Raw genomic sequence first — 10,620 nt, 5'->3', positions numbered from 1 at the left:
ATGATACGGGCTTCCAAGAGCCCTTGGATCTGAGATCGAACGGTTGCATGGCGTGATTCTAGACCTATGGGTGAATATCCTATCCTGGAGGGTTATTCTACAAATTTTCAGCAACTTAGCATGCGACCGTTTGATCTCAGATCCAAGGGCTGCCAGCAGCCCGTATCATGGTCGCGCCTACCACGACCGTCACGTCGCTCACGCGGTCGCCCCCTTGGAGATTTAACACGGTGCGTTAGGCTATCTGATGTTGGCATGTCATACATAGTCATCACTTAGTCACTCATACTACAACAAGGTTGGCTATAAGAGTATTTTTTTACTCCTCTCTATCTCTTTCTTCATACTCAAGGAAGAAACGGTGCTAAGCGCGTGTATTTATTGCATTTGCCAAGGAGTGACCTCTTCCAATGAAATGGTGTTGCTAAGTTTGCTTCATTTAATTAGCTATAGACTCAAAATTGTCTTTTCACCTAGGTACATGCGCTTAGTATCGTTTCTTCCTTGGGTCACCAAACTAGTATCTCTCTTATTGATTAACTTGCCACATCAGACTTTATGCCTATGTGGCAAGCTTAAGCACCTGTAGGAGCAAGTAAAAGTAAGTACAATAGTGCGCTTTACATGGCATTTTTGCATATGTGGAGGAAAGAGAGGCAAGGAAAAAGTGGAGAAGTGGGCTCTCATGCAAGAGCCAGCCTCTACTACATGGTGGAGCATTGGGAGAGGCACCTGTATGGAGGTGGTCAGGAATCTGGGAGACTCACGCCGGTCCTAGTGCCGCAGTTAAAATGATAATGGCAAGTCAAATCACGGGGCCCCACCTGTCCAGCAGTAACTCGCTGTCAAATCACACAGCCCTACGTTTGCAGTAGCCTACTCCCTCGTCTTCTCGCGTCTCTGTCGAACCGACTAGGCGGAACTGCCCCGCCGCCTACCGCGCAGGAAAAGCCCCGTCCTCGACTTTTAAATACAACTACATCCGCTTAAGAATCCAATGATATACTTTTTGTGACATAGTAACTCATATTTAGTTAGTCAAATGGATGACCTAGAACTACGTGCATGCCTTATAAACCGAGACGCCTAAAAATAAAAATAAAACTGAGACGGAGAGGGTAGTTCAGCACGTATCTTTTTAGATCAATATAGTCAGGATACACCAAGGAGCAAAACCAAGTGGTAGGCTGCTCCTGTCATGTTGGCGTAGCAACTCAAGCAGGGTCAGTCCGCACACGAAATGTCGACACACTTAACAGGACCCCTTTGGCCGACATGTGACTCATCCACCGTCTTGTTCCACGTGCGATGCACCAAATCACAGTTCGGAGCAGCGGTTGGAATTGGAGGCACCCCGGTCGTAGCGCCGCAGTAGTAGAAAATGAGCGACGAGGGGTCAAATCACAAAGCCCCACCTTTCCCGCATTAAGCTGGACGGACGAAGCAACCATCATTTCACTCTAGGGCGCAAGAGCATAAAGAAAAGAGAAAACAATGATGCGTCTGGCAGCTACCTAGGGCACCCTATGGTAGGGGTCTCCACTACAGGTCCTTTTTTTTTGAAAGCGCCTCCACTACAAATCGGCTTCTCCCTCGTCCTCTTGAAGAAAACCGATGATGAGTGCGGCGGTAGGGTTTGTAGGAGTACTACGGCATGCGGGGCCACATCGTAGCAAACGGGTTCGAGTCGATGCCTTAAATATGTGTGGGCTGCTTGGTTTTACGGGAACGAGGCAGCATTTTGGGTTCAGGGACCAGTGGAGATATAGTACGTACAAAAAATTGTGGATGTAGGTTCGACCGAAAGGCAATGATGCATGGGCCCTGCATTTTGATATACCCGGGGCCGCGTGAAATTTGCTACTCTACTCAAAACTAGTAAGGTACACATGTATTGAACGCATGAGATTTCGAAACCAAATTATGAATAAATACACACTATAGGATGTAAAGCTTTGAGTCATATATGCATGATGTAGATGTTCGTTTAGTTCTTATAGTTCATCTCATTCAAAATCAATAAGTTTTATAAAAATGTTAAGATTCATGGGGTTGTGCATTGTACTCCCTTCGTTCCAAACTAGATGACCCAACTTTGCACTAACTTTGTACAAAGTTAGTGCAAAGGTGGGTCATCTATTTTGGAACGGAGGGAGTAAATCATAAAGTAAAAAACAAATAATGGCAATTCATTTAGAAAAAAATAATCAATTATGATACAGAAGATTCTAGAACAAAGGAGAAGTGCTTGTGTTTTGAGGTTTGTGCATTATGCTTAAGTTCAACCATGGAGTCTTCTAAATTGTACATGTGGTAGATCTGGTGGAATGTTGATCATATCCAACGGCCAGTAGTGCTCGGATTTGCCTATCTCTGCACTGTCGGGTTAGCTTCATCCAGCGACCATCTTTCAAAGTTATTGGCACACTATATAGTTCTTGTGCCATAGTTGCATGTTTTGGAAAAAAGCTACTAGTGGGTTGTACTATCTATTTAGGAATAGAAGATGTATACATGGAAGTTGTAGGGAAAGAGATGACATGGAGCATCTCAATTCCTATGAGTAGGGATTGGAAAAGAGATGTCATTTGGTTCACATCATAGGAACTTTTCTATTGAATATAGAGATGACATGTTTCTCAATTCCTATGAGGAGGGATTAGAAAAGAGATGTAATTTGGTTCATATCAGAGGAACTTTTCTATTGAATATATGCTAATGTTTATTTTCCTTTGAAATTAAGGGAGTATAGGAATCCATTCATATGAACCAAGTGGCTCTAAAGCTATAGAAATGATATCATGTTTATTTCCTTTGAAATGTGGAGTATATGAATCTATTCCTATGAACCAATTGGCTCTAAAGGAAAAAATCCTATAAAAATCATATCATATAGAGTTCCTATGATATTCCTCGACACTAAAGGATGCTTGAAATTGCTGCGGGTGATATGATGGTCTTTCCTTGTAGACTCCTCACCCAACTTTATAGCTACCTCTCGAAGATGAATGAAATGATATATACATGGTATTCTACATGTGCAATTTGGTACACGAAAACTCGGTAAAAGTTTGCGAGGTTCGAATTTTCAATAAAGCTATATGCACTGTATTTCGGAATGGAGGGAGCATATGGCAGTTGCTAACACTCACGTGGAAGATTTGTGTGTAGGAGGAGTGGCTGTTCTGTTAAATGACATGGCAAAACTGACATTGTCGGATGCCAATCTAACGGTCCTTACGGCGTTCGTTAGGAAAAGTCTTGTGGCGAACGTTTGTCGGATAATGATTTACGAAAACATGCACTACATTGATACGTGCCCCCTCTCTCTCATGCACACGCACCCTCACGAGTCACGACTCTCCCGAGTCCTCTCGCAGACTCGCACGTTGCACCCACCGTCTATCTACAGGTAGACGTCACGCACATATGTGCTCTTCACACCCTACCCTCAGAACTTCTAAAAAACAAAAGACGGCGCGCACATTTTATTTTAGCTCACACGTCACACACTTGTACTATTACTCTTGCGGTGAACGTTCTTTGGGCATAGTATATTGTACTCTCACAAAGAGAAGCGGTGCATGCACGCACTAGTTCTCTCACACCCACTCGCGGGTACACGTAGGAGCACATTTTTTTGAAGCTGGTACAACAAAATCACTCCACTATATATAAAAGCAGGAGCCTTAGCGCTTGCTTTACTAGGGTTCCTCTCGTTCACTCTCTCATGCTCTCCAGATCTAAGCAACACATAGGTGGCCACACTCTCTCTCGGCTCACGGGTGGTCACAAATCCGGCTGGACAACCTCGACCGGGGCAGGGGTGTAGGTGCATCATTCACACTGTCGTCGGCGGCGAGGAAGGAGACCAACGGCTGTCCGCGCATCCCGATTGGCGGCCATGATGTTCTCTCCGAGAGAGCGCCGGCTAGGGAGGGCCTCCGACCCCTTCTTCCTCCCTGCGGTATTGTGGCCAAGATGCGGCCTCCCGACGCCGTCTTTGCGACATGCCGACGACCCTCAGGTATATATTCCTTCGAAACCTGCCTTGCTCTACTGCCCCAGCTCCCTTCGTGTGGATCATTTTCTACTTCCGTCCGCTGTTCCAAAGCCACCTAGACTTCTACTAAGGCACGTGCTTTGCACGTATGTTCTGTATGGTAGATACTCATATACCTTCTTTTTAGAGAGAGAAATGGCTACTCGTATCTTGAGTAGATATCATAGTGCGTTTGTTTGCATGATCTAAGGACTATTCTGAAATAAGAAGCAAATCACTTGCACAAATCAAACCAAGTTCCAAGTAAGAATTTGATTACAAGATAAAAGTTGTAGTTTTATTATATGTTGTTTCCTGGGTTCCACTGATGTATAGTTCCAGAGTTGTTTGACGGTTTACATGCATGTTTATGGACTTTTTTATGCAACTAAATAAGTCATTTAGGTCTGACAGACACTCATGTCCTGTATTAGCTTGAGGTATAGCTTATGTGTGACTGAAATAAAATATTACACTTTTTCTGCGAATAATAAAAATATTACATTTCTCGATGAAGCAGAATAAAACTTTAGCTAGCATCAGCCATGCAATGTTATGTTATGTGAACAGTGTAAACTTTGCAGTATGGCGGCATCTAAAAAATCCATTTTTACAGTAATCTAAAAAAATAAGTTAGTAGTAGAGTGTTTATTTCCCAGGTGACAACGGGGAACCAAAATGTGCTCGCTATTTGCCAACTTGTCGTACTTGCATGTGAGGAGGTGGCAGCAGTTTCTAGACATTTCTCAACTTCAGTAGGTGCAATCCAGATTCAACGGGGACTTCTTTATTTGTTTACTTGGAGAGCACAGTCGGCCATGTGCACAAGGAGTGGGAGCGAATCCGGCAGCTCTTAGCCGTCAGATCATGTCATCCTTTGTTTGATGGACGGCAGTAATATGCATGAGAGGGGAAATGAACAGTGGATTTTGAGCCAATGCTTGTTTGGGCGGGAGAACCGAAGATGGAGTGGTAAATCCAATTTGAAAACTGCCGCATTATAGTAGTAGTAGATTAGAAGTAAAGCTATTGCATACAGTCGACTCAAAGCGTTGGTTCAAACAGGGAAGAAAGTGGGAAAGCTGTAGCATGAATCTAGGACTTGGTTCTAAGAGGAAACGGGGGAAAGTAGTAATATCTGTCACTGTTTAAATAACCGTATATCTTATTTGCGCAAACAGGGATGTCTGTCTCCATATCGTTTCGGGATGTCTGTCTCCGTATCGTTTCTATCCGCGCAATCAAAAGCACACACCTCGGTTTTAGTACAACTCCACAAAATGAGATGGCTATCCCTCGCTGCCGTCGTCTAACCTCCCGTCTTCAAGGTATCCCTACATTGGTAGTAACTAAGGTAGAATGACCAACGCAATCTAAAAGAAGCTGATTTGTATGTTTTACTTCCCGATTGCAGTGCAGGGACGAGCGAAAACAACTGCATCCTAGTACGTAATGCACTTTCTACCAGTTCATCCATGGACCAAGGACTAGCTGGCACGGCTGCACGACGGTTTTTTGGACAGGTGCGCGGACAAGAGGCATTGTGGTCTGCTTATTTCTGCAAATAGCGGTGCTTAAATTTAGTGGAATGCACAAGCATTTCAGCTGGTCAGTACATTATGGTTCAGTTCAGCATTCCAGCTGATACCACAATTATAATTGGTTATTCTGGAATGAGAGAACCTAACCCTGAATGGTGGCAACAAGAAAAAACCAGAGTGAACTCCAGGAAATTTAAGCCTATCGGGAGGCCCTCTACTCAGAGAGAAGCCTTGCTTGTTTTTTCCTGATTTGTAAACCTTCTCACAACTTTGTCTTTTGCTGTGAACTAGTATATGTTTGTTATGTTCTATGAATCATTGAGATGTATAAAATTGCTTAACTTATGCTTTTCAAGTTTTTTATGAAGACGAGTTTAATGTGAGTGTTCCACATGAGCGCTGGACTAGCGCGTGAACGTTTGGAATTTATTACATTGTGGCCTCAATTAACTGCATGAACCACTGTAACAAGATACATAGTTGCTTATATGTCAAACAACAGATTGTTGATTGTTAGCTGGTCGATAGCCTAGTGTTGAAGCGAGCTGAGCCAATGTGCCGTGTTTTGCACAACTGCTTACAAGTGGGGTACCACCAACAGTGTTTACAAGTACTTATGTATACGTCGGCGCACGGTTCTCGAACGAGTGCTCTATTTCATCAAAAAAACACTACTCGTATGATAAACCGTGACAACTTATGTCTTACCATGCCATATTCATGAAAAAACTAGTGAGGACGCATCTGTTTCGGCAACAATTACGATGGTTCTCACATGATTTACGGGCACACAAAAGTAGCAGCAGTTCCCATAGACGGATTCAAAAAGAGTACTAGCCCTAGAGGGGTCGATAACAGGCAAGGTTCGGATAATTAGACACAATCCAAACTACTATTAAACACTAGCTGGGGCAACTATTTCATGCCTTGATCTAATTTGGGCCGGACACAAGACGGACCTTGCCATGAACATCGTCGAGGACGTCCCGCAACAGCTCAATCCTGTGAACCTTCATGAAGACAACCTTGTGGCCTTGCCACTGATAAACTTGTTTGTGGAGGCATGCCACATCATCTTCTTGCATAAGCTTGACAAGAACAGTATTCCTCACAAACGAAGGAGTAGCTTTGAACTTCTTGTGCTTCAGTACACCCTGGACAACACGCCTGACAACAGTGAGGCTGGAATACAACTCTTCATTGGTATAACCGCAAATGGCTTCCAGGATCCAACAGCCTAAGAACTCTGTTTTCCTAGTGCGTATATTCAGGTCGTCCACCTCATAGTGAGTGACATGTACAACCACACAATCCTTGTCTGCATCAGGGCTCTAATTGAAACAGAAACAAATTCTGAATTACTTTTCAGTATAAGAAACACAAGTTATTTAAACCACTACGTATACCATGACATCGAAGCTAATAAAATTTTGCATTATTAATCACCACATACTTCCTTTTCTAAAAAATCACCACATACTTAGATGAAAAACCACAATCGAGATCGTCAAAGAAGGAAATCACCTTGGGCAGCTCAACGGGGGGGGGGGGGGGGACACATCCTCGAAGGGGGGAAACTGCTCCTGTAGTGCCATGGGGGCTGTAACCTCAAACGGGGCGTTGACCATCTCGGTATCTGGGGTCGCCTCGGTGGTTGCCTCCATCTTCTTGGAGCTCTCTGTCTCGTGGGGATCAGCCTCCTGCGTCTGCTCCAATATCGGCAGATCTTTGCCTGTTTCTCCTTGGTCCATCATGAAACTGACGAATACTAGGAGTCCACTGAAAGGAAAACACAATCGCAATGACAATGAAACAAAACAGAGAGTGAGGATCGGTTACTGCTTTGCAAAAGTTCTTTTTTCCTCTGAACGAAAATATACCAACATCACGGATCCGCTTACCTTCCCTTTGTTCGGAGAGAAGAACAATGGCAGATGCAAGTGTTGCCTTTCTTGAAGACGGTGAGGGAGAAGGGGATTCAGCGAAGAGTGAAATGATGCTTGCTTCGTCCGTCAAACTTAGACTGCGGGGAGGTGGGGTTTTGTGATACGACGGCTCGTTACTGCCGCGCTATGACCGGGGTGACTCTCCGCCTGCATACTGCCTTCTAATTTGGTGGATGGCATTTGGGCCCGTGCGCTGCATGGCCCGCATGTCGGTGAACAAAAGTATAACGACATTCAGTAGAGGGAGACGTTTCAATGACCTAGGAGGAGCCAGAAGCGGTAGAGTGTCTCCACTGTACTAGTAGTAATTGTTTTCTGGGTAGCTGTAGAGTGTCTCCACTGTACTAGTAGTAATTGTTTCTCGGGTCCCAAGACAAAACAGCCCATCCACACTAGTAAATAGTAAAATCAATTCAAAAACCTGGGTGCTCTTCTTCCTCCTCGCTCCCACCCACCTCACGTCAGCTCGCTCCACTCGTACCCCCAAATTCCTCACCTCACTCCTACAGATAACCCCAGCTCCCCTTCTTCCTCACTCCTACAGAAAACCCCCAGCTCCCCTTCTTCTTCGCTTGCACTACAACTAGGCTTGTCATTCGTTACTCTGCTCAAATCCGTGAGTGCGATGCGACGCACTCGAGGAAAATGGAGTCCGCTGGCCCCCAGCGCCAAGAAGATGAGGCTCCCGCCAGCGGCGACGCCTGTTGTAGATCTCGCACCCGGCAGCGTGGGGAGAAGCGGCGACCCCGCCCCCACCGGATCCCAGGAACCCGTAGAATCTCGGGTGGACCGCATCAGCGATCTCCTGGACGCCATCCTTGGGGAGATCATCTCGCTTCTCCTCACCAAGGATTGCTGCCGCACCCAAGTCCTCTCAATTCGGTGGCGCCCTCTATGGCGCGCCGGTCCCCTTAATCTCTACTGTCGTCTGCTATCTCTCTTCAATTATTTTGAAATCCCAGAGCCATCATCTCCTCCCACCAGGGCTCCGTTCAAAGCCTCTGCATCCCGTCATGCTACCTGAGCAAGCATACCATGCCCTGCACGGTGGACGCCTGGCTGGAATCCTCTGAATTCACAGAACTACAGCTGCTTGAGTTCTACTATTCCCCTGGAAATCACATACCACATACCGAACACCATGAACTTGTGCCCTCAGCACCGATGTCCATCTCAGGGTTTTCGTCCTCTCTCCACACCGCCACCTTTGCACAGTGCTACCTACCAGACAATCTGGTGCTAAACCTTCGACTCCCATTTCTCAAGAAACTTTCACTTGTGTGGGTTCGTATATCGGAGGCCTCATTGCACAGCATCATCCACTCCAGTTGCCCTGCGCTGGAGTGCTTGGTGCTTGTTTTCATAGTTAGAATCGGTTATCTCCAAATAAAGTCGCCTAACCTTGTAAGAATTGGAATTTCTTTTGACGGAAGGCAGCTCATCATCCAAGATGCCCCTTCACTTCAAAGGTTGATCCTTGATTCTAGTTATTCACCGTTGCAAATAACCGTCCTCTCTGCGCCTAAACTGGAGACCTTGGGTGTAATACATGATCTCTGTGCTCATTTCAATATAGTGTTTGGCTCCACAGTTCTTCAGGTACTTTATATTATCATCTACACTTGTAACCATAAGCTGCATTTTAAATTTCTGCGCATAATTTATATATCATCTTGGAGTACACATTTTGTACTAATATTATGTTCTATGCTCAATGAAGAGTTTCTCCATGGATGGCCTATCAATGGTGCTGGATTCTGTCAAGATCTTATATATCCAAATGAATAGTTTTGATCTGAACAAGATTATTGGCTTGCTGCAATGCTTTCCATGTCTGGAGAAGTTGTATATAAAGGTGATAATTTCACGCACATTGGAAGCCCGCATATAGTGTACTCGAATTAACCGTTGAGCTATTGCTCTTTCAACACTCTTCTTTTAGACCTTAACTATTTTCAATCTTCGTGTCTATTTAGGCAACAGGACGGGGTAAGAAAGTTATAACCAATCGGTGGATTCGTAAGCATCGGGATTTTCTCACTTCTCATGAGATTCGATTAAAGACAATAACGCTAGAACGATATGTAGCCAACCGTGCAAACACAAGATTTGTCACATTCTTCCTGCTGAATGCGAGGGTACTATTGTCCATCAGGCTTAAGTTTATCAGCAGCATGGTTTTGACGGATGGGTATGTCAAAGAGCAAAAAAAGGAGTTTCAGGTGGGCAAAAGAGCTTCTAAATGTGCCGGGCTTCTATTTACAACATATTGTGGTCATAATCCAGTAAATTTTACGATCCAGGATGTTCATTCTATGGACCTGACCGATCCATTTGACTGTGACTGCCGAAAACAATGCTGGAGTTAGATGTTGTTGCCCTTTTCAATCTGGTTTTTTTGTAAACCTGATGAACAATTAACCCTTGTGCTTTTGTACAGTTTGTAAGCTGGAGTTAGATGTTCCTGCCCTTTTCAACTTGGCTGTGACTGTCATATTTTCTTTGAAACAAGGCACATGGCTTGCCATTCGTTTAATTTAGAGTGAAATATTGTAACAAATCCAAACCAAGGGAAATAACATCACTCTCGCCGGCTGCTTGAGCTCACTGTGCATTACAGAAGGTGATTAGCCCCCACCAGCACCCACAAACTTATTTCGAACTAGCACATCAAATGGGCTATAAATTTTCATAGGAAAGGTTGCATGACCGTGACAGATTTGGATTCTGACATTTGGGACCCGCGAGGAAATAGCCTATCCAAGGTGGTGTCGACTTACTAGCCAGTCAACAAATGATTCTGCCTACCAGCCGTTGGATTGACATCCAACATTTGTCGTGTATCTTCTATCTCTTATCTTCTTCTTCCTCCAATCGCCCAAACCAAACCACCCCGTCGGCTCCGCCTGCTCCCGCTTCCCATGCCTGGCTGCACCTCCACCGCCCTACCGTATGTACCCTCCAACGTTGGCCAGTCCCTCCCTCTATTCCCCCACACATCCTATTATTCTCTGGCGACGTCAGCCCCAACATGCACCCGCGCCCGAACTAGTTAACCCTCGTACTCCCATCCTCCTGCGACTGGACCGGC

This window comes from Triticum urartu, chromosome 4A (genome assembly GCF_056163025.1).
Source record: "Triticum urartu cultivar PI428250 chromosome 4A, HENAU_Tu73, whole genome shotgun sequence".
Lineage (NCBI taxonomy): Eukaryota > Viridiplantae > Streptophyta > Magnoliopsida > Poales > Poaceae > Triticum > Triticum urartu.
The sequence above is the reverse complement of the archived record's forward strand: the minus strand, read 5'-3'. Positions refer to the sequence as shown.